Below are 26,601 nucleotides of genomic sequence, written 5' to 3'. Positions count from 1 at the left end.
TCATTATCTTGTACTTCTTGTACTTCCCGAGCTTCTTGTCGGATCATTATACACATCGGATCATTATCTTGTTACCTTGACAATGCAAGTAACTTTAAGAAGCAAAAAAGTTAAGCAAATACCTTCACTATGCCAAGGACTACAGTTTACTGGGCTAATACTGAATCCTCTAACAGTGTAAGATACGGATGTTATATGTGGCCATTACTAATGATACCTTTTGAATACTGGATGTAGTCTTTACTGTGGATGTATCTGAATGTAATAACATTTGATAGCAAATTTCAGATGTGTTAGAAAGAGGAGAAATTAATAATTAAAAAATGGTTCACAGATTTGTTTTGGTTCTTTTTCCATTCAGGAATTATATGTGCCTTGGCTACAGTTTTCAAGAATGTATCATTATCTGTGGATTATGGGATAGAGTTTGTGAATTATTCTTGATCTGGAACTCATTCACTAGCAATTAACTGGAAGAAATATATATATTAATATCTTGATTAAAGATGTGACTCCTCCCTCTAAGGATGAGAAAAACAGCTAAATTTCACATAATGTTGAGAGCATCGGACCCCAGATGAGTTGTACAGCAGGACATGCTGTACATGCCTTTGACTCTGAAGTGTCTACTCATCCACACAAATGCAGTTGGAAAGCCTGCAAGCTTTGTACAATACATACATCAATATCTTCAATATATTCTTGCTACTAAAATTATTTCTAGTAAGAAAAAGGGGGGAAAGGAACAGAAAGAGATGAAGAGATGCAAAGCCAGGCAAAAAATATTTTTCTGAAGAATAAAATTACTTTTGATTGTCCTAAAACAGGTTATAAGCAAATAATTCGTATGACCTTTTCTTTATGTCTGTTTAAAATCTTTGTTAATTACAAATTCATTGTCAATATTTTTATGACAATGTTGTTCAATATGGAAAGATAAATATATTTATGCTTCAGCTGATGATTTTGAATTCCAACAGTTGGTAGGAACAGAGTCATGGGGATTTGATTGCTACCCTGACTTTTTAGAAGTGATTGGTGCCAATATTTACTGGGTAACTAACTTTGTTAAAACTTGATGCAATAGTTAGAAGGTTTTGTTTTAATTATTAACTGATAGGATAAATGTAGAAGAATTATATCCATAATGAATTAAATTTGTCTCAGCTAGACATGGCTTGGCATTCAGGTGCTTCTCAAAACCAAAAAATGTTTTCATCTGAGCACGGAGGATAAAAAGGGTCAGAGGGAAGAACAGTAACACAACAGTAACGAATCTCTGATGATCTTAGAAAGAGTAACTGTTTCTGTAAGCAGCACCTCTCACACAAAGAAAAGGCCTGAAAATATGTTCTTGTGCTGTCTGGTTTTTCCAGACACTTGTAATTCACACAACCAGTTGTACCAAGGCTGTCAATACAAGCATGGACTCAGAGGGTGGAGCAAGACAACTGAGTCTGTCACATGCTAAAAGCTTTCCATAGACTACGCCCTCATCAGCTTTCTCATTATTCTACAGAACTACTCACTGTCCCAGTGACAGCCAGCACCCTCTTTGGCTTTCACCATTCTGATTCAAGACATTTCACAATATAAGCAAGCTTATATTTTTGTAGGTTTTGTAACTTCTATTGAGATCTGCACAGTTTGATAAAACAGCAGTTGCCTTCAGAGCTTAAAACAATTGTGACCCATTTCTCCAACATAAAAAAGTAGATACACATTATATGACATCTCCTGAAATATCGCATAGGTAAGAAAATTTCATCAAATATACAGTTATTTGTTGATATATTCCCAAAATGTATAAAGAAAAAAGAAGTTTCTCAAATGTCTTTATCATAATTCTTAAAACTTCTAAGGAAAATATGTCTTTATTTCTTTTATTTCTCTTTGAATACTGCTAAACTTTATACAATGTTTAGAGCTCAGTAGGTACATTTTTGTCCATTTGAAATTAATTTCAATTCGGTAGAGTCAAATATTTATATCAGTAAGGCAAATTTGAAGTATATTCTTCTGCTTATTTCAAGCAACACGCTATACATTTATAACCTCAGACTGGTATTTTGAAGTCCTATCCAAATGATTGACAATGATATATTTTTGTCACTGCATAATTGCATTCTGAAAAAATACTGGCTTTTCCAAGGTAGGTTTTTTTCTATTTTGCCTGAGAACCTCAGACATGTCTCTATTTATGTGCATGTGCCTGTCTGTGAAGGGAAATTACAAATTTTTGAATATTCTGAAACTGCTTAGGATGCCATATGTTTCTTTATCTGCATATTATTTTAGTTTCAGTAAAAGAAGCAATTTCAAGTATATTTGCAGATTTGAGTTTCTAAAAGTTTAGGCAGCTTTAATTTTACAATTTAAGGAAGAATTTCAATTAAAATCAATATTGTTCTTCAATTTTGTAAGTTAAAGACAGTTCCTAAAAATACTGTTAATGTTTAAGGAAAAAAAATTCATCAACAGTAAATTGCCCAGAGGGATTGTATATGTATATATTGAAAGATGGTTTTGCCAAAATTATTATGCTCCTAATTTTGTGTAGGGATAAAAATCCTTCAAAAACTCTATTTCAAATCAAAATAAACATGCAAATGAATGCATAGGCGGGTTTTTTGCTTGTTTGGTGGTTTTTTGAATACTCTTATATTCAAGTGTTTTGAAGAAGAGAAAAGCAATCATGTACCCATAATTCTATTTTGTCATCAGAATTCAAAGTCTTTTTCTCATAATTATTTTAATTAAATATAATGAGTTACAATATGTTTATATTGATATGCAGCATGCTTTGTAAAACTCTTTCTACAGATCATAGGGTTATTTTCAGTGGTCTCTCACATGAATGCCCTTTTCCATGGCTGAGTTTTTTGACTCTTTTGGGGAATCTAGTAATTTTGCAGATGTGAGGCTAATTGACTGAGCAGTCTTTAAGGACTTCAGTAAATTTTACTTATATAAATGTATGCATATTAATTAAAGCACTAATTGGAAAATATGAATTATTTGTATTATTTAGCCAATATTAAGCTGACAGCTAAATCACAAACCCTTCAGTGAGTGCACAAACACTTCTCCCTCATCTTTTCTCTCTCTGCCTTTTCTATTCTCAAGGTCATGACATTCTCCACTTGTATCTCTTGCTGTGTTTATTCTGGTTCAGATGGCCTCTCCACTGCACTTGTTCTGATTCTCTGAGCAGTAAGATAGCTGCCACTGTAATCAGGGTATTTTTTATCCCCTCTGGTCACTGCCTGCAGCCTTGTTTATCACTTGTTTTGCTCTTCCCTATCTCAACCACATCCCTTGTCCCCAACTTCTTCCCGGACGGACTTGTACTCATTCCTGACAAGATAGTCCCTTGCAAAAGCAAGTTTCCATAATTTTAATTTCAGGGCTAAAACAGAGGCAATGAAAAAGCCATCACAGTAGTAAAGAGCAAAAATTGCTATTCTTCCATCATCCATGAAAATCCTGAACTCAGCAGCCCACTGCTCTCCCCTGGAGGCGCTAGATGGCAGCATGGATCGCTGCTGCATTGCATCAGGAGCGGAACGTGTCGGGAATGAACAGCAGCGAGGCTTGCATGAGGATTTTAATTGAGAGGAAAGCTTCATTACGGACGAGCTGCATTGTCAATAAAATTATTTTCAAAACTCTCGTTTTCTTTATAAAGACTAAGAGACAACGCTGAATATCAAGCCCACTCCTCCACTATCTAAGGCGGCCACATCTATAATCTATTTCACCTTAAAAGGACAGGCACTCTTTTTGTTCCGTGACTTTTCATGAAATGCTGTTCCATCTTGTCTCCATTATTTAACGAATTTGTGTCTGAAAAATGTACTTAAATGCAATTTTATTGCTAGCTGAATGAAAATTCACGAAAATTGCCCCAAGAACAAGGAACAGTAAGACACAAAGATGAACATGGGTAATACATAAAAGGGAAATGATCTAAGGGTCACTTATATGCCTGGTCATTTTCTTTTCTTTGCCATTTCAGTGTTCCTCTTATTCTGAGGTTGAAGAAGATCTTTTACACCAAAACCCTTGCTTACTTTTCTTCTACTGGAAGACAACTCTCCTTGCCTCTGCCTACACCCGGAAATAAAAATCAGTTCCCACAAAGGAAAAATGCAGGAGAATGGGACCGACGATTCTGATTAATTGCCTAGAATCATATAGTAAAGTGACATGTATAATTTTATTTAAGCAAAAGTGCATCTCAAACAAAACAAAACAAAAATATACAATGAAGTAAGTAGGAAGGCATATCTGGAGGGCATCTAGTCCACTTATTTGTTGAAAACAGAACTAATTTTGATATGCGATCAGTTTGCTCAGAGTCTTGTCAAGATGAGTTGTGAAAATCTTCAGAAATTTTTATTCCACAGGCCCTTTGAGGAGAAAAAGAAGAAATTGGCAGAAACTGATGCACAGGAAGTTCCACCTAAACATGAGAAATAACTTTACTGTTCAAGTGACCGAGCACTGGAATAGATTGTGCAGAGAGGTTGTGGAGTCTCCCTCACTGGAGAAATTCAGGAGCTATCTGGACACAATCCTGTGCCATGTACTCTAGGATGACCCTGCTTGAGCAGGGAGGTTGGAGCAGATAACTAACTCACTGTGGTCCCTTCCAACCTGACCCACCCTGTGATTCTGTGAAAAAGAGGGCAGATGAAGACAAGAAACAGAGAATGAATGAAATGCATCTCAGAGCAGCAAGGTGATAGCAGCGTTTCTGACCCTGGGGCATGTGTGCACCTGTGTGTGCACACACGTGGATTTGGAGCTGGGGCAGGGGGCAGAGGGGAGCACCCTCAGTTACCAGGCATTGGCTCACTGCAGAAGCCTCTCCAAAGAAGAAAATTCACAGCACTGTACCTCTCTCCTCTTTCAGAGCTAGAAAGGACATATGTCTTTTATGTGTCTCTTCCTATAGAAGAAACTTTGTTCCATAAAAAACAAACTTCTGCTAGCTGAAAAAACTTCAACACAAATCTTGGCTTTTGTCCATATTTATGTCCCTCCACTCAGTTTTCTTGTGAAAAAAAATCAGTCCCAAGACTTTTGCCAGTAATGGTCTTCCTTTCTGTTCAATAAAGTTCTGAGATGGCCACATTCCTTACCTTTTCTGTTGCTTTCTTCTGAGTTATGGACAGGTATATTAAAAATATCTCCAGTACAGAAGAGCATTAATTCTTTTTCAGGCTTCATAAACTAAAGTCAGATGGGAACTTCTGGTCCAAAATAGCTTAACTAGGAGGCAGGAATAAATGGAGAGGATCTACATTTATTTGAAAAAAAATATTAAAAAATAACTGGAAAATCAGGCAACTGAAAATAAAAAATAAAAATTAAAAAAGTGACAAGAAGATAAGTCTCTGCTGCATTAGTCACAGAATGGGCTCTGTCATTTTGTTTGCTACTGCATGATATTACAGTGGACAAGATGTAATATTAAATGCAAGATAAACTACATTTTTAGTGCTTGAAAATGTCTATTTTTAGTTTCCCAATGGGGACACAGCTTTCTTCTTGATGAGTTCCAAAACTTTCTCCACTTCTTGAGAGAAGAGCTTATATCTTAAACTCAAATATCTCAGCTTCATAAAAATGTGAGTAATATGGGCCAACTGTACTTAGCAGAAACATTGCAATTGAAAATTGCTAGGTAAACAAGGAATAGTTTTCCACGTTTTTTTTTAAATTTTGCCTATTTTATCAATGAGACTTTTAGCGTTCTTTCTTATTTTTTCATCCCCTTTATTTTTAAATTAATCAGGGCTATTTTTATTTTTTAAATGTCTCAATAGCTCTGCCAATAAACACAAATGCCAAGGAAGGTAGCAGATTTGTTTGGCTGCATTTACTGTTTGGGGTAAACAGAATTACAATTAAGAGACCAGAAAGCAACAATTTCATGTAAGCTTCAGTGGCTGATAACAGCTTTGAGATACTGAATAATCATATGTGGTATGGGTAGATGTAAAAATACAACCAAAAAAAAGAGCAAAATAAGCATTGTAGTTATTTTTGTAGAACGTTATTCCCTTTCACTTTTAATTTTTCAAACCTTCTCTTCCACAACCAGAATTCTTTCCAAAAGAACATCCAAAGGGATAGTTACCACCATTGCTTCTACCAGCTGTAGGCAGTCACAAGCAAAGGAGGAGCTTTTTAAGGAAAGGACTGAAAATAACACAACTGAAATGCTTTCTTGTTCATACACACAAGATACTCCAGCAGTGAGCTATTATTAGTCTGCATATAATGACTGCTGACAGGTAGGCTTGTCAAACTGTATTATGCTTGAACTTTTTTGTGTAGGTATTCCACTCGTACACAAGTTGCATTGTGTAATGTTGTTTATGCTTTCCGGTATTTTTCCACAAGAGGGAGGTAATACTCCTTACTAGGTCCTGAGTGGTAAGTTTGTCATCAGAAATCTGAACACTGGGCATGCCACAGAGAGAGAGTGAAAGAGGGAGGCAGGAGGGATGGAAGAGAAGAAGGGAGGAAGGAAGGAAGGAAAAAGATGGAACTAGAACTACATTTTTGTTAAGCCCATTCTAAAAGGTTAAATCCCTGATCAAACAATCTGCCACTGTTGAGGAGTGACATTTTAACCTTGGCGAGACTCTACTCAGTGCAGGATCAATAAAATTTCATTAGCGGTGAGTTACCTTTAAAGAAAGGACTAGGCAGATATGGTCCATAACTATGCTCCTTTACTGAGTTATAATTTGAAATGAGTGAGTAACTAGCCAAAGCAATTATGAGGAGCAAGGAGTAAAGAAAAGTTGATAACAAAAAATGAGCTGATCTGTCCTACACCTTGATCACTTTCAGGTCCTTAATCATAGCCTGAGTTGCAATTGGTGATAGAGCATTCAGATTTGATTTATCTTTGCACTGAAGAAATTAAGTATACTTTGTAGAACTGAAATTCATAAAATATAGAGAAAGAAGGCTGGCTTCTACTTACATAGGCTGTGGTACATTGAAAAGGGACTCAAAGTATTAGTAATAGACTTTAGCAGATGGGGAGAGGGGATAATAACACTTGAAATCAACAAATCCATGTAGATAAGTTACGCAAAAAAAAAAAAAAAAAAAAAAAAAAAAAAAAAAAAAAAACAGAAAAGTAGTACATTTCAGGAATTTACAAACATGTTTTCATCTGCATCTAGAAAAACAAACTATATTTTTTTAGAAAAATTATTGCTCATTTTAAACTAACATTAGTCTGTCAACGAGACACGTAACAATAGTGACAGCGGCAGCAGCTATGGCAAGTTCTGGCACAAAATACCTGAGGGAGCTAGAGGAGAGATTCCTGGAGTCAGGGAAACCTGAGAGAAAATGTATAGACTCAGCAGGACCTGGCAGCTCTCACAAGAGGCTGGTATGCTGAGGATCTTGCCAGAGCAAGCACAAGACATGCAAATGACTCCAGTGTGGGCGAGCAGTGCAGGCAGTCAGGGCACGGTGAGGCACTTCACACAGATGGAGCACGTAGGACAGAACCAGCCACAACTCCTAAGGCAAACTCACCTGGGAGTTTTCACCTGCCCAACTAGGACACGCCCAAGGATGATTTCTACACTGTTGAAAGCCATCTTTAAAAGGAGCATGGTGACGCAGGTGGAGCTCCCTGAGAAGCATGCAGCTGTCCAGATCTCCACTTCCTCAGGCTGCAGGGAGTGTTTGAGCCTGGCATGAGTGTCTGAGGGCAAAAGAGAGCAAGCGCATGTGGTGTGACCAGATAGACGATCAGCCTGGTGGCAGAGCTTATAGAAGAAGTAAAGAAGCTGATGCCTATCAGGGAGTGAGAGAGAGAAATAGACTGGTAGTCACAGCCTTCCATCCCTGAGAGAAATGCAGCTTATGGAACCTTGACAAGAGTCAGAAGAACACTGACTCTCTTGCTATAAGGCAGAATGTGGATCCTGCATCAATCGTGAGGAAAGAAAGAGAAAATTTTTTCAGAGCCTTTTTCTTCAATACTGAATAATGGAAATAGTACAGTAAGAAAAACAGTTATCATTTCTTGCAAAATTTTTTAGTGCTTGTGTATTGCTTAAGGCTGAAACCTTCAAGACATTTTCTGCTTGTGCAAAAACACGCTTTCATTTCACAAAGTGTATCTAGCTTCTGCAGCTGCTAAGATAAGCTAGAATACATGGCCCCAGTGAACCCAAAAGATTCCCAAGCAGGGAGCTAATTAAAATTCCATCCACTTCTAGAGACTTGCTCTTCCAGTTTACTTGTTTGTTTGTATCTAATTATTTTATGCCATCTCATGATTTCTATGCAGCCTTAGTCATGATTCTTGAATGCTGGAGATTAGCAGTACCAGAGCACTTCTATTGCTAATGCTACATCAGTACTCTGCACCACTGCTCAGCTCCTGCTGAGAACTGTCCCCAGCTTTCAGAGTTATTTTTGGCAAAAATTATGCCTCCTTGTTATGGCTGTAGTGAGGCATGAAGTACAGCTATCCCCTGCAGTGTGAATTTGGAATAGGATGAACAATGATCCTATGCACATTTTTTGTTGCATGGTCTGTTACACTAGCAGTTATACATGTTAAATATATATATACATAAAGCTAATTGGATTGTTTCTTCATCTTCCAATTGCAATCAGGCATTACTTGATGACTCTGTGCAGTTACAGCTCATTCACACAGTCCATCATTCCTATCACTGATTGCAGAAGAGTCAGCTTCCAGGACACAAGTGATTTCTGTGTTGTTTTAATAGTAGCTGGATAGATGGAAAAGATACCTTTTGTGTCATAGCACAATAGTCTGAGCTGAACTTTCTGAGGGGAAATTTACATTGTGTGAAATTATGAACTCAATCAGATACTGCAATTTTGAGATTCTTAATTTTTTTGAAGAGACTCCTTTTTTCTCTCTCTTCAGTTGATGAGACACATTGATTAAGACTAATCATGAAAAGCAGATCATCTAACAATTGCAAATTTCAAAAGGTCAAAACAAATGGGGAATGTTTCTCATGGAACTCAGGTATTGAGCATGGTCAATTCTTTGAGAAGTTGGTTAGGCAAAAGTATTTTATATTGAGTTTGAAGATCAGCAGTCCTTTTCATAAGAGCATGAACCAGTCCAAACACATGAATCTTACTTGCAAGAGGAAATACTTCAACCATGTTTACACAGGCATTTTTAGAGCAGTGCTCTGGTTTGTTTAAGCAATCTGATTAACAGTTCCAATTTTTAAGTTTGGAAAAGATAACAGTAATAGTCCAAAATGTCCAATACCTCTTTGCTGAAAATAGGCAGTTCCTGTTTCAGATTACAAATCAAAGCAAAAAGCATATAGAAAAAATGAATCAATAAAAAAAACCAAACCTGAATAGAGGTATTTTGTGCCCAAAACCTGCCTTTGAAAATAGTTTATTGTACTGGTCAAAACTTCATATATTTCCTGATCTATGTTCCTCAATAATTTTCTTTTTTGTGTCAACTGTTATAATTCATCATATTTTTCATAAAGATTCAAGTAAGGTTAAAGTAATTAACCTGAATAAAATGTAACAGTTTTCTTCATGGTTTTCCTGCCTTCTCAAATTCCAAAACTCGTTTTTTATAAGACCAAAAGAAAAGTTGTTAATCATACAGTTAATCCAGATTTTTTGGTAACAAATTCTTTTTTCAATTTTAAAACCAGGTAAAAGGCTTTAATCCATTTTGCCTCACGTTATGACAGTTTTATTGTTGTTTTTTTTTCTCATCTTTAACAAGAAGACCAATCTATTTTTTTCTGGTTTTCTGATTTTTTTCTTTTCTTTTTATTACAATAATGAAGCCCAGACTAAGCAGTTCTTTAAATGGATCTGATATACTAACTTTTAAGAACAGGCATACAATTCCACAAAAAGAGGGATTTTTAAAGATGGTGTAGTAGATATTGGATTTGATTCAAATTGGGAATGACTCTGCAGTCCCTTGAAGTTCAATTCTCTGGTCTCAAACAAAATCAGGATTCAGAGGAAGAGTAATTTCTTTTTTCTTTTCTTTTTTTTTTTTTTTTTTTTTTTTTTTTTTTTTTTTTTTTTTTAATTTAATCTCAGGAGTCTGATTTGAACCATATCCAAAGTGCAAGATGGTACCAATTTTTATTTTATCTGTACCTACTCACTCTGTATCTACTTATTTACAGCAAAAGACTTAAGACCTGACGCTCTGTTATGTTTCTATTGTTTTGTAAAAGATGAATGGTATGTATGAGTCTGAAGAAGAGCAGAAATAGTGACCTGATGAGAAAACATATTCTGTACAGAGCACATATGCAAGATGTCTAACCACATGTTGCTGATGTTCTCTCAGATAAAAAGAAAAGCTGAAATACAGAGCTGGGAGATGGAGAAGACAAAGCAGATAGATGAAGAGCATGTCACAGTGGACATATCACACTTTTTGTCCCATGGCAGAGCAGGAGCCAATTTCAGAGCTTTGCCATGGCATACACGTGCCTGCAGAGAAATCCTGCTGTTTGAAGGCACAGTTGCAGTAGGGTTTGAAGAGAAGAGACAATAGATGAGCACAGGAAGATGAACCGAGGTCCGTTTTAACTCTCACACCTGAGATTTGTGCAAGGAAGTCAAACAGCCTTGCACCTCACTGTAGATGTATTTAATGTGTCTCATCAGCTTGCTCTGTCTTCAAGCAGAGGTACATTGGGGCATAGGAACTCAGTACTCAGAGGAGTCCCTTTGCCTATGGAATCCTGCAAGCTCATCTTCCTTTGAGCATTGTCACTTTAACAGTTTTTTACCCTGTGTCCATGAGTATGTTTCACCTTTCAGAACAAGAAATAACCCAGGAGGATCACTCCATAATGGATTCAGCTCTTCATTTACAGGCCTGGCACAGGGGTTTATATGCTATTTTGTTCACTAGCACATTCCGATTTTATTGCTAACATAACCTCAGATATACTACACGATTGGTGTTTGCACTGTGAGCACCTGAGAAGTTTCCACCTATCCCACTTTTCAGAATACATCTGGTTGGTTGTTACCCTTCCAAGTGAGCAGCCAGATTCAGTACAGTATTTTTTATCAGTTGCTGTTGTCTGCCAGCGAGACAAATAGCCTTGCTCTGCCTCCAAGCAAGGTCAGTATAAAAAGCTTCCTAACAGTCATTTAGAAAAAAAGAGTTTATCACATGAAGATTACATATAGCTTTTAAGGAAAAAAAAAAAAGCTAAATAATGCTCATATTTATTACAGAAAAATACAATTTTGAGAAACAAATATTTAAATTCAGAGATGAATCAAAATATTTGGAAAAAAAAAGCCAGTCTAACTGGCATTATTATAGAAGTTATTACAGAATTGCATTATATGCCATTTTCTTTACTCCAAATATAATATATAAACTTAAACTTTTCTTAATTAAATAATTTGGACTCGAAAACTGTATGCTGGTAACAATTGGCTTTCAAAGCATTTTGGTGGGATTTTATTTTTGTCAAAAAAAAATGTATAACAAAGGCTTTATGAAATAGGAGAAAGAATCTGTCTGGTAGTGACAGGTTGCTTGGTAGCTGGAGTTTGAAAAATATCTTTCATAATCTACAATACTCAACCTTGTAAAAGTAGAATTTCCTGATGCAAAACTGTCTGTAAAAGCTATAGAAAATATAACTGAGGAAGAGGAAATTGTTTGACCTTCAATACTTTAGAATTCAGGTTCCTGTGAGATGTTCAAAAAAATCCAAATGTTTTTAAATCTAACCTGGTACCTTACTTAAACAAACAAACAAAACATAATACAAGTTTCAGCTGAAAAGCAAAATAAGTCCTTGCAAGATGCAATGACACACGTAAAACTAGCTAAATAATTTTGAATAAAGAGTTCTTTTCTGATGTGATGCACTCCTTGAGTGAAAGTTATGACCATGGTTGTGCATGTGAGCAAATATATATGAACGCAACATACACACTTCAGGACACTAAAGATTTTTTAAATTTCCTTTCAAACTGCAAGTTATTTTTTGCATAATTAAATCTTAGGGGTTCTTAGAAGTAATACTTTAGAAATGTCTAGTGCATTTTTTTGAGTCCTACAAAAAATTACATGAATTCTACAGTTAGTTATATTTTTTAATTATTTACAACATTCCAATAGTCCTGCTCAACTTTCTCTGGAAGTACAGAAATAAATAATTCATAGAGACTTTTTACTTAAGGGTCAACCTTTTTGTGAAAGTAGTACTAAATTAATAGACATGCAGATTGTCTGAAAACAATGCCTCAAACCATTTTTGGCCACAGAAATGATTTATTGACTGAGAACACCACCTTTCTCTACAAAAGTTCCAACAAAAAATTCACAGCTGCTGTGAGGAATAAAGGCAAAGGCATTGCAGAAGAAAGTGTATACACATAGGACCACTAAAATGATTAAAGGATTGAGTACTTGTCATATAAGGACAGGCTGAAAAGAATGGGAAATTTTAGCTTGTAACAAAGATGTCCTGGGGGAGGGGGAGGCACTTACCAGCTTGTGTAAGTACCTGATAAAAAAATGATGCAGCCAGATCCTTCTCACAGGTACAGAGGGAAAGGACAAAAGGCAATTGATATGAGTGGAAACACCAGAAATTCCATTTAAATATAAAAATAATGTACTGCACAATGTACTGCAACAGTGATTAAACACTGGAACGGGTTGCTCAGAGTCATTGTGTAGTCTTCATCCTTGGACATGTGCAAAAGGCAGCAGGACACAGACCTGGACAATGTGCCATGGCTGACACTGGATAAACTGGTTTGCTTGGACTATAGGATCTCCAAACATCTCGTCTAACCTCAACCATTCTGTGATTATACGTAGAAACTACTGGGAAGAAATTACTATCAAATCTTAGTTAAAACACAGTTTGGCAAGAATTTATTTCTGATGTCCAGACATACAGATTGAAGAAATGTAGTCATATCTGTCCTGCAGCAGTGAGTGAAACATACCAGACACTTGTACAATTCATAGAAGGGAGGTTTCTGACCCTTGGCAGAGATTATACACTTGGACTCTCGCATTTGCAATAAAGTTGCTTACTTGCATCTGATGCTTACACCAGATGGACAGAAAAATTTGGCTAATAAACAAGATATCAAGTCCTTGCTTGTGATAAACAGGGGGTTTCACATTTCTAAATTAAAATGTTTAAATGTCTTCTGAGGGTGCCAATGCTCATAATTTCGTGTCTAATTTCACAATATAAGATGTGAAATCACAGAAGTACAGTTTGGGAGTCAAACACATAGCTGGGCATTAAGTTGTAAATTGGTGTTACAGTCCAATTCATCATTCAGTTGACAGTAGCATCAATCATTGGCCATTCACTTAAGAGATGGACTTGATAATCCTTGTAGATCTCTTCCAACTCAGAATATTCTGTGGTTGTGACAGTGACAATTCTGCACTAGTCACACTCATGAATCACTCGAAGCAGTCTGAAACTCTTTCTGACTGCCACCAGTCAATCAGGCTGTCAGGGGTGCTGTCAAAATATTTGAAATTCCCCCCATTGAAGTTCACAAGAGCTTCAGAAGTGGAAATTGAGTGTCTAAGTGTTGTGAGCTGAAAAGTTACTTCATTACTCTAGGAGGAAATCCAGTTTTAATTAAATTCACTAAGTAATGAAGAACGTGACTGTGTCAGTGATTAATTACCCTCACTGTTTTATGGATACAAGCAATTTCTGAGAAGAAATTTTATCAGACTGTAAATTATTTAATACAATGGTGACTGCAACCCTGGAACACATCATACCAGCCAAAGAACGGGAAAAAAAAAAAAGATATTCAGACAACTTGTGTTTTATTATTAATACAACATAAATAGCCAAGGACATTTTATGCTAATGCCCTGGATGGAAAAATTAGGCACTCTAAAGTGTACCTACACAGCGTTTGATTGGCAGAAGGAAGGACTTCTATACAGAATATACTTTGAAACCCACTTAGTTGTTACCTCTTACATTTACATGGTGTCTCTCTTGCTCTGGAAAGTATCCTCTAGCCATGCCTGAACCATGCCTACGGACTATCATCTATATGGATCCATATGATCCTAATCTTTTAGACTGCCTTAATGAAGTCCCTAAGATGAAGTGCAGCTGTATCCACTTTGACTGTTGGCATTTCTTTGTCAGCATATTTGGAATAAAGAGTTATACCTCCTAGAACAAAGCTAGGTGTGAGACCACAGGTACAAAACCTAAACACAGCCATGATGGTGAATTTATATTCCATTGTTTTTTCAGACAACTCAGAGCCATGCCCCAAAGCAATAGACTTTTAAGTGCTTTTAAGACTCTTCCAGTTGCAATACATTGTTTGTTTTTACCCTATCGTATAACTTCCAACTTGTCACACTCTTCTTACTGAAAGCACCTCCAGCAGGAGTAACAAAAATCTGTTTGGTTCATATCAATACAGAGCAACATTTGGTTCTCATGTTGAGGGGTACCTTCAGGACAGGTGTGTCAGTGATAGCTGCAGTGTGAGCTGCAGGTTGATCTCTGGGTGAGGAGAGCCCGAGGCACAGCCCCTGCCCTGCCAGCCCTTTGCGTAACAGAGGGCACAGGGACCTGTGGCCCAGGCAGGAGATCAGACACTCAGAGGCACAGCAGCAGCCCACAGCCCCCAGACTCTCCCAGGCTCAGACTTTGAGGGTGGAAAAGCCTGGGGGTTCCTCTGTTTACAGACCCTCAGAGGCACCAGCTTGAGCTGTTACTTTGGTTTTTAGTTATTGCATCATCATCAAATTATTTGAAGGATCTGGACATCTGAGATTCTGTTATGGGAAGCCTGGGGTAGAGCAGCTGAGGAAATCTATTGGGACTGTGTGAGAGTAGGGGGTGTAGTTGTGAAGGAATACAGCCCAGGTGAGAGAGTGACTGCACCAGAGGGCTCCTGGATGGTCAGACAGGGTTGTTTCCTAACACTCAATGGACAGATGCTTAAAGAATGATTTCCAGCAACAACTTCTTTCTTTTCTGCTACTACTTTATTACTGTTGTGGAGTGTTTTTTGTTTTCACCAGCATCATTACAACCACCATCTGACTTAGGAATTCTGAAGAAGAGAAGTGCTGACAATCTTTGAATGAAGTCTGTAATAAACAAGCAGATAAGGTGATAATGGTTGATCCTGCAATATTCAGAGAAAATTTGGAATCCTTTATGTCTTTTGATGCAACTCTTGTAGCGTTCCTTCGTCCTGTGTCATTTACCTGCTCATTTTGATGAACAGGTTTTGCATGACTATGTGCCTAAATACAACAACCACATTAGCATGCTGTGAAGCACATAGTCCTTTTCACAAGTCTTATTTGGACTGCACATTCTTCTGCACAACTACTCATTCAGCTAAACAATGGAATATTGACTTTTGGCTGAAATGACATTAGTAATGATATTTTTTCTATTTTCATTTAATGAATTAAATAATATCACTTCTCATGTCATTATTCTTCTCTTCAGAATGCCAATATTTACCAGTGGCTTTCTAATTAACACAGTTTCTCTTCTCTATTGAAAAATTATGCTCAGTTATTCTTTCTAGCCTAAATGCTGATTATTATAGTTCCGATTTTCAGATGCTGACTAGGATATACTGAGATGGAACTTTCAAAGCTTTTACATCAAAGCTTTTACTGATGTAAAGTTTTGATGGAGTAAGGCAACAAATTTTTTAAAATTAATTTAATATTCTTTTCTTAGCAAACATTTACCACCAAACTTATAGTTAGGTTTAAACCACAGAAGGCAAAGAAGCAGAAAGTTTTGTTTCCTCTATCAATGAAATTATATAATAGCCTCCAAGATTATCATTATGATAACATCAATACTGTTTTGTAAGCATGTAGAAATAGAGATGTGATTCTACTTTGATACTATTCCCTGCCCCCCCACCCCCCACCAAAAAAAAAAAAAAAAAAAGGAAAAATGAAAAAACTTGAGAAAACTTATTTCCTACAAAATAGTATATAATATGAAAGTTTCACAGTTTCAGTCTTGTGGAATAAATTATATTCAAGGCCTTAGTGATCTTGAGCAAAATATTATTTTCTACTGGGACTTTCACTTCGCATTTGATAACCCCATTAGCATGAGCAGCTGCTGAGCCTGCAGCATGAGCCTGCTGGAACTCCCTGTGCAGGTCTGTGCTGAGTGCTAGTGGCTGCTGTGGCAGAGATGGCATTCCAGCCTGTCAAGAGAAGACGTGATATTTTTGTTACGCAAAATAAAATTTACCACAATATCAGAGGAAGGAGAAACTTCTCCATGAATGGAGGGGAAAGGTCATCTAGGAGCTGCCTGATTCTACACAAAATGCAGAATTCCCAGCCTCTGAAAGAATATAAGACACATTTTAATATTCTAGTTTTTAAAAAAGCAGCATTTTTAATGCTATTTTTGTCACAATTTTCTTACAGCAATCTGGTAGGAGTCCAACACCATCTCTCTCACTCACCCCTAGTGCAGAACATTGATGAAGGGAGAGGAGATGATGAGTCACATTCTTCTGCATTATTACAATGAGTTTTGGGTTAAGTCTGTTAACTCTGGTTTTTTTGCTACTGCATTCAAATGTATTTATAACTACACAGACACTCTTACTGTAGTCAGGAGGAAGAATAAAAGAGAGATCCCAAAGTATGCTAGTGGATACTTAATAAAATTTTTCTACATTTGAAGCTCATGAAAAGGATATGTAGTGGGTGACCACGGGAACAGGTACTGGTCTAGCCATGAGTCATCTAAAAATGTACTGGGAGCTGGAAAAAATAGCAGCTGTTTCCCCCTTATTTTATGCAAAACACTACTGGACTCTTAATTGACCATATGAAGAATGAGCAGCTCAAAGTGGATAAAAGGTCCCGTGGAGAAGAAAGATTTTCATTTGGTGCCCTTTTTTCTAAAGAAAATAAAAGGAAAAAACATTGAGAAATACAACAATTAGCATAAAGGGTCTGAAAAACTTTAAGGTTTTATGCTCTGAAAAAGTTTAAAGAAATTATTTGGAAAATGAACAGGAAATATTTTCTCATCTCGACAGATATCACTAGAATTCATTGGAATCTTATCATACTTCATACTTTGACTAGTGGATGGCACAACCAATAGTAAGAAATCTGGAAAAGGAGAGGAAGAGACATTTTTATAATTTCTATGTTTTTTTAAAAAATAAAGTAGATGGATCTATTAAGGAGCAAATAATAGGTATATAGGCAGCATAATTTGCTGCTGAGAGAAGTAATAAGGTAGAGAACACACTGAGTAAATCAGCACTCTTTCAGGTTACATTGTCAGGTGAAGCCCAGGGAAATAGCCAGAAGGTTTTTATGCCCATGCTTATACTTCTGGTAGCAGAGTACAATGGAGCAAAAATCTTGTTTAAAGTACAGTTCTTATTGGAGACATGTTTCCTGGAAAAAGAGAAATTAATGTAGAGACTGCAGTATTCATTAAGTCCAACCTCAGCAGTCTGTTAGGGTCAACCTTGAATTTTACAATTCCAATTATACTCAGAAGTTTCCCCGATATTTCCACATCATCTTTCTCCCTCTTCATGCAGAAATTGCCTCTCTTCTCCTCATTAGATATATACAACTGCAATGTTGTATGCAGTGTAGGAGATAGGTGCTGCATTATTAATTATATCCTGTCATCTAATTTTTCTCTGTAAAAGAAAAAAAAAAAACAACATTGAATGCATCATTACAGTTGTAATTAGACTTAAGAGAGAACTGGGAGCTTCCTTTGTGGGAAAAATTAATGTTTTGAAATAATTTAGTTCCAAATTTGTACCAAACATATTTCTCAAAAAATATTTAATCCTATACTATGTGACATGTGCCCTTCATTTTCTAAATCAGGTAAACAGAAAATATATTTAAAATATTTAAATTCTGCTCCACTGCCATGTCATGATCTATCATAAGATGTTATGTCATAGGATATTTACTAAATGCATTTGTTACTAAAACATCATGAAGAGAAGGAAAAATACTGATAATATAAAATAACAAAATATCTGTCCAAATAATGTAGTTTTCAAACGGAAGTTTTTATTTTTTTGGTGCAAAGGTTTCCTAAGCAGGTTTATAGATAACTCTTTTAGTAGACTTATTGTAAAGAATTTTTTTTTTCAAAATAATTTTGAATAATTTTGCCAAAAATAATAGTTCTATTAAAATTTTGTAACATTTTTATTTCTGAATTCAGTTGCAATGGTTGCTCCAGACAGTTGCTACTGAATAGATTGATAATCATTTCCTCCCCACATGCAGCTAGAAGTTATTTGCACTGCAGTGAGAAAGGACAGTAATGAATTGATCTAATCCAATAAAAGTAACACTGAGTGCAAAATTATGCAGAATCTAATTTTGGCAGAAAAGTGACTGAGTACTAAATATTGAGAGTACTAAGAAAACTAATGCTCGCTCTTGAGGATATAGACTTAATCCAGTGAAAAGGAACATGTATATTTTATAGTAAAAGTGACTCTTCAAAAATTCAAATACAAGGTTTGGCTTAAAGAGAACAGTCATTTCAGAACCACTTCAGTAAGATATTTGATATTGAGAATTACAAGCCCAGGTGAACAGAAACTAGTTCTTTCCTAGTAGTCTTTTTTCTTTTCTATTTAGTAAACTGATATGCAGCAAAACAGAATATTCATCAAACCCAGAATTTGCAAAGAAACAAAATATCTTCATTTTAGAATTTTCATTATAGGGATAATATACATTTCTGAGAAATACATGACTTTGTTAGGTGCTATGTCAATGAAAAGCTAGAGTTACATTGACATTTCTTATAGATTTCAAGGGTGTCCCACAAGGTAGACTAATAAGGCATGATCAGGCAACCCAAAATGGTACTTCCAGGTGAGGTAATGTCCTTTAGATCCCATTAGAGTAAAATCTCACAGGTAGCAACAGGGATCAATAACAACTTTGCATTGCTAAAAGCACGTAATCAATTTATATGTGTTAATTTATTGTTTAATTTCATTTTGTAGGGTTTTTTAGCATAATTTAGTTCATCATGCCTTACAGGAAAGAAATGCAAAACTTTACTTATGTAACTTGTTTGAGATAACTGTCATTTATGACAATGTAATATCTTGATTACATTCCTAGGAAAAGAGTGCATTTATTTTACTGCATCAGACTGAAACTATTCCCATCTTCTGATATAAATCAGGAATTTTGAAGTCTGGCATTGTGGTATATCATAGCATCAGTCTAACTTTGGAGGAAATTTCTGTACTCTACATATATTGATCGTACCCCTTTCCCCAGCCCCCACTCAAATCCCCCCAAAATTCTTGAACAGAATATCACAGGAAAGAAATTAGGTCAGATTTTTTCCTCAAGCTAAGACATTATCTCTGTATCCTGAAACCTTTGTGGTACTTGCATCATCTCATTAATCATACTAAAGAAAGTATCATTCCTTCTAAGGATGGAGTGATATATTCTCATTCACAGGCTTCTTCTGTGAAAGAATTTGCATGCTAGATTGCAGTCCTCAGGTTTTTTTTACCTTTTCATCAGAAAAGCTTGGGGTGTTTTCGCTATCAATTATTTGTCCTTAGAAACAAAGCTTTAATTGAAATATGTATTCCCTAAAACAAGCTGAAACATTGCTTTTTTAAATTAAATTTTAATCCAAGTCTTTTCTAACAGGACTCATCCCAGTTCTTTTGCTTTATTTGGAACTTTCTGGCAAGTCAATATTTATGGTTAACTACATAATTTTCAATCTATGCTAGATACCAGGATAATTTTTTTTCTGATGTTTAAACAACAATCTATTTTTACATACCACAGCTCATTTAATACTATTTACTTTGATATTCCATCTGCGAGCTCTAGATTAAATTATTTGTCTTATTTTCATCAAAAGAGAGCTGCTTGCAACTCTCTCAGGTCTTTCAGAACTTGTCTGAGAGGAAAAAGGGTGCACCTTTTTTTTCTACATTTTATTTTCTACAAAGTATATTAGATTTTAAACTTTCTTAGCATCTGAGGTCTGACTGTATTGTAATTTCAGGTGAAATCCAATGAGAGAAAGATTTGGACTATATCACAGTGTATAATTTTTGTTGTACTAGGAAATCAAGTAGGTTATGTGTTTTCAATCATAAGTCCAAATTATTTCTGGTATTAAATTACAGTGACATATAATTGTAATAATGAAGTTACTAGGGTTATAAATTAATCGTGATTGGAGTGCTTCTTCATTGAAACAGTTATTGTCAATATGCCAGATCCTCTTTAAAATTAGTCTGTCAGTTTAATCAACTACATTGAAAGCAGAAAAAAGAAATTGTGGAACTTTTTCCTCATTTAACAGTAGTAAAGCTGATTTTGGTATGTCAGTGAACATCAGTATGCAATGAAGATTTTTGTGCTGCAGGTAAGGAATACCACAGACACAGCATCATAACAACTGAAAAGCACTGATTTACTCAAGTGCCATTGATAAGGTTTGCTCTCTTTTATCACGTTATGTGTAGATAATGAGGGGACCCAGACCAGAGGGAAAGGCAGGTTGTACATTTGATTTTTGATTATGAATTGTTGCAGCAGAACAATAATTATACTGAAAGCAACTGTTCAATACCTAATGGTATCAGCAAGAATAAGTAATGAGTTATTAATATTAATTTGATTTTAAAAATCATATTAAATTACCATTATCAAATCAGAGTAATATGGAAACTATAATTGAAGTGTCTCAATTTGCATTTCTAACTACAGTAATAAGAATTGTATTCAAATATATTTACTTTCCTAATCTACAGCTGAAGCTTATTGAACCATACTTTTGTTGCGGTAGCTAGGAAAATATAAATAGTCATGATGTGTCCACATCCTTTTGGGGTTATTGCTGAGGTTTAAAACAAGTTGAATCCTGATATAAATGCAGAACATTGTCTATAAAATCTAAACTCTTTCCAGTGGAGCCTAGGGTGGCAATAAAATATTAGCCAACAATGCTACAAGGTCAACACTCTTATGGAGGAGCATACCATAAGTGTAAAATAGATTTAATCTGCAGGAAAACAATGTATCCCCTAGTACTTTATTTATAAATGTCCTAAAGCATATGGGTAGGTGTTTTTAGAATATTTGGATAGGTGTTTTTAGAATATTTGGATACCTCCTGAAAGAATCCACTTGAGATATCATGGCCCAGAATCCCTTCCTGCTTCTTCATTTGCCACTTCTTTTGCATGAATCTCTCATTTTCAATTGCCTAGGAAAGAAAGTCCTCCAAAGATCCCAGAAGTTCATGAGGTATGATCACAATAAATCTTTTATATAGCAACTTGGATGAATAAATCTTTTTTCCATCCATAATCATTTGACATAAGCTAGGCTTTCATAACAATTTTTTTCCTTTGACAGAGGAGAATATTATAGTTTATTGTTGTTGGAAAATACTACTTCACTTTCAGAAATCATTGAAGATGTCTTCTGCATTTCATATACAGTTTCTCTTTTTTTTTTTATTCTGGAGTAAAGGCATCATTAGAAATAAAAACACATGCAAACTTACTTTTGATTTTAGTAAAAGAGTACAGGGTTTTTTCCATTTTTTAGTCTCAACTTCCAAAACATTACAAAAGAGGATAAAATGCTAATGTTATTAAGCATAACTATAGCCAAAAAAAGCAGTCCTTTAAGACAGATGAAGTAACAGGCATCAAAATAAGCTGTTTTCAGTGAAAATTTTTTTGCAAATTAGTCAATCATCTGTATATTTTGAGTTCCATCCAATGAATGTTATCTGCTTTCAGCTTTCCCTTCTTTCACAAAGCCCAGCCTTTTATATGCCCTAAGTTTCTTGGTACATGATGTCTGTTCCTTTCTAACATGGTTAACTGTGATCAATCTACATTAAGCATGGAGCCTTTGGTTTGAAGGTCAGATTAGTCCATCCAGCTTAGCTCTGTACATGGGACTATGAAGAAAACATCTTTGTGGATTTGCTTAATTGCCTGCTAGTGCAGATATTAGGTATTTTAAAGTTCTATGTGTGAAGGACAAAATCACAATATGGAAATATGCCTAGAGTGTTCTTTCATACAAATGTGCTATACAGATGTGGACAAGCCCAAGAACAATGTTTGTTCATTGTCTTGAGTTCTTGAGCACAGTTCTTGAGCACTTTTCAAGATACTGTCTTTCATGACTATAAAACATCTGATCATCAACCCAGCATGAGACCATGGAATATGAAGTGTAAAGAGAGAACCTTTTCTGCTCAGTCTCATGTAAGATATCAAAATTTTTTTCTTTTCCTTCTTCAAAACATTTTCCTTTTTCATTCTGTCCTGCGTCAAGATTCATCTGCCTCATCAGCCTTCTTTGTACAAAAGCCTGTGATATCACTTGATTTTCAGTGGCTTCAGGAAAAAAGTTTCTGAGATTATCGGCCTGCTTCTGGTATGTTAGAACGCCACATAGTTGGGCTCTGAAAATCTTATTCACTCAACTTTAAAATAGATACCAGATTTCACCATTTAAAAATATTATTAAGGACTAATTTGAAATATAAAACACAAGGATAAAATTAATTATACAGTTTTCTACTGATTTGAAGTGTGCATGCCTGGCAACTCAACAGAACAAGTTATATTCCTAAAGATAATATTAATCACATTTCTATTATATATTCTTCACATTTCCTGCATGCATGCATATAGGCAATTTCTGTGAACTTATTTGGATATGAATAAAGGGCTTTTGAGGGTCTTTGGTGGTGTTTTGCAAACATCTCTTTTCTCAAAATTCCCTTTTATGATCCCAGGTCTTCTGAAGAATCTTCTTTCCTGGAGAGTCTCTCAACTATGCAGTCAGGTTATGATGCTCTTCTCTTATTATGATTTACTTCAGCATTCTACCTCTGTTCTGAAAACTCACACTTCTCTAGTACATCTTAAAACCCTAATATGTCAATAAGGAAACATTAGCTGTCACAAGGTTCGTTAGTAACAGATGCAGGGAATTAACACAAGGCCACACTAATCCCTGGTATTTTGCTAAGCACTGTAGGTTACAAAACTAAGCATTAAAATGCATATAGGGATCATACACTATTTTACTAAAGCTAGGAGAATTTTCCAGTGCCTTCCCCACTGATGCACAGACTTCTTAAATAAATATATTGTGTTTGGTAACATTACCTTTGGATTTTTTCAGGCAACATAAAAAAAACTCAACAGATTGAAAATGTCATTGTATTACATTAACATTCTGCTATTAAAAATGCAACCTTTATATTACAGAGTATATGACAGAGGAGTTTTCCATTCAGTAAAGATGTGACAGATTTTTTGTTAAATTAGCTAAAATGTGGAATAGGGCTTTACACCATTGTTCCTGTCAGGTTGTGCTGTCAATGAGAATTTGGCAGAAAGAAACTCTCCAGGTGCTATAAAGCTCCCATAGTAACAAGTCCGTAAAATAGCTCTGACATAACTGCTCACCCACATATGAGCATCAGCAGTATTGCTAGCTCCAAATGTCAAGAAATATTCCCCTCAGTTTTAAAAGAGTTTTTGAACAGTCTTTTATTTTTTCAGTGTTACACTTAGGATTCAATATTGTGCAGTCGAGCTTAAAGTTTCTAAAGCCAGGACAACTAAGAGAATATCTTTTTAATAAAGAAAAATCTGATAATCTGTTGAATTAATCCAAGCCGTCCTTAAGACTTACAGGACAGATAATAAGACTGTGAGAGCTTACGATGCAAAGTCAGAAGGGAAGAGTTGTGTGTTTGTAACACAAAACCCAACAGAATACTTCTGCCCTAATGTCGCAGACGTGAGGATTAGGGTGTTTTCCCAGAAAAGATAAAGCCCAGTTTTCTGTGTTTTTCTGGACCTATTTGTAAGCCCTCATGATAAACACATTCAGGCAAATGATCTCTTTTTCTTTCCTTCACCAGGAACACCAATGTTCCCTGTTACATGCAGATGTAAAAATTGGTGCATTAACACAAAGAAACATAGGATGAAGATAAGGCTCACCATGCACCCCTATACAGAGCACAGGGAGTAGCTGCATTTCTTTCAAACTTTTAAATCTCTTGCTTTGGACGTTACTGTAACACACAGAATTATGAGGAAGCACATATTTTCTCCAGTTTCTAATGGCTAAAACTTTAAAGTGGGAGTGGCTATTTTTTTTCATTTTTTACTGCTGATACCACCTCATTGAGCAGCCCAAGATTTTTCTCAGCTTGATATACTAACAGAGCTGTGGAGGAATTTGTTATAATGGGGTAAATTTTGCTATGTAAATCATTTTAGAAAACTGAAAGAAATATGATTCACCATGATTAAGGAGAAATTACATGTATTCTCTTTGGTACCAGTTCAGTTTCTTCAACCAAAGGCAGTTGAAGCACACAGAAAATATTTACTGTAGACTTACTTGAAATTATTTGCATTATTTCCTACATAAACAGCACCTCTAGAGTTAGACAGAAAACATTAGCTCTGGCAACAGATAACCAATAATTACTTTTTGCTGAAACCACATTAATGTTTTAAATAATGCAGTCACTTCTGTGTTAAAATTTCATGAGCTTGATTGTAATTATTCTTCAGTTTCTGTCAGACTCAGCTCTGCAGTACACTCTACGAGGCATGATCCAAACCTAAAAATAGCATCAACTGTGACTGCTTTGTCCTTTTTTGACACTAGAAGACTGTAAATATGGGTGGAAATACCACCTAACCCTGTGCATCCCTTGTATGACATCTTACCTTTTTTACCCTCACACAACCACCTGACCCTTCACAGCACGACTAACAGACTCCAATCTCCTTTCAACCAGCTAACCCACTGTTTTATAACTCCCATCCTTATTGGACATAGCTGTGAGGGCAAGGCTCTTCTCATTCGTTGGTCATTGGCACAGCTGCAATTTATCAGGTGTGAGATTGCCTTCAGTATTTTTATTCCTCCTTGCACATGATGGTTTAGTTATTGCAAAGTAGTCCTTCCCCTAAGTCAAGAACTTTAATGTTCCTATCCTCTGCCAGTGAGTAGGTGCACAGGTGGCTCAGGAGGGAGCACAGCCGGGACAGGTGACCCGAACTGGCCAATGGGATGTTCTGTACAATAGAACATCATGTCCAGTGTATAACTTGCTTATGTACCAATCACTGCTTGAGGACCAAACGGGCATCAGTCAGTGTGTTGGTGAGCAAGTTATTGCATATCACAGGTATCTCTTCAGTTTTATTCTTCCTTCTTCTTTACATTAAAATTTGTAATAGTAGTATCCAATTTTTATTGTCATATTTTATATTTTGTTTCAGCTATTACATTGTTCTTAGCTCACCTTTTCTTTCCAATTCTCCTTCCCACAGGGGATGGGGAGGGCAGGGAGTGAGTGAGCAGCCATGTGGTATTTAGTTGCCAGCTACAGTCAAGTCATGACAATCATTTAATCCTTTGAGATAACCGTGGGGAAAAGAGCAAAGAGAATCATTGTCTTACAGGGTGTTCTGCAATGGGAGGTGCTGATCCATTACAGTCCCTATAAGAAAGTCACTCAGACACTGTAAGGTATCATTCAAAATGCCATTTATTAGGATTAAAATTATAAGAAAAGAGTAGCACAGATAATCTTACATTCCCTTAGTGGCTGCTAGCCCACAAGCAGCAAGAAGTGCAGACCCTGTCCAAATTAGATTGTTTCTTCTCTTGACTGTTTGTGCTGTTATTGGGTTTTCTTACAAGGAAGAAATCCTTCCCTCAATCATTTCTACAGTCAAACTGAAGCCATGGTCACAGGAGAACTTCTTGCTGTCCATTAGCTAAAGGCAAGGCCACAGGGATAGTGCACTCACATCTGTGGTCATCCTGTGGCCAAGGGTTTGTGCCACACCACACAGCCACGAGGGTGTTCTGGAGATGGACAGTGTGGCACAGCATGGGCCTCGACATACTTGGGGTTAACTTTTGTGGATCACTAACTCCTTGGTATGCAATAATCTTCCAGCTGGGATAAAAAAAATACATAGGAGAATGTGGAGTGGCTGTTGAAAGGCTAAAGCTGGTGACAGAAATAGGAATACAAAAGAAAATGCATAAAAAGTTAAAAAGAAAGCATTCTGAGAGTTTATCCAGGTGGAACAATGGATACTTAATTATCAAAATATCACTTTTACAGATACTGTTTTGCAAAATAGGAGCAATACCAAACTTCTTTTAATTTGCACAACTCTTTTGAATGGGCTTTTCATTTTATTCCTAGAATATTGAATTGAGCCTGCTTACCACAGAAAATCAAGCTATTTCACATGGAACAATCTGCCTTTAAAGGCTGATATAATCTTTAGATTCAACTCAACAAAAGTGATCACATGTGCCAGTCTTTAAAAACGGGTCAAATAATCAAATTAAACACTTCCACTGCTGCCTTTCTGCATTTATTTCACCCGATAGTTATACAGATAATCAAATTGACATTCCATTCCAATCACTGAAACTTCAAATGT

Source organism: Sylvia atricapilla, chromosome 6, assembly GCF_009819655.1.
Source record: "Sylvia atricapilla isolate bSylAtr1 chromosome 6, bSylAtr1.pri, whole genome shotgun sequence".
Lineage (NCBI taxonomy): Eukaryota > Metazoa > Chordata > Aves > Passeriformes > Sylviidae > Sylvia > Sylvia atricapilla.
This window is presented reverse-complemented; position numbering follows the sequence as displayed.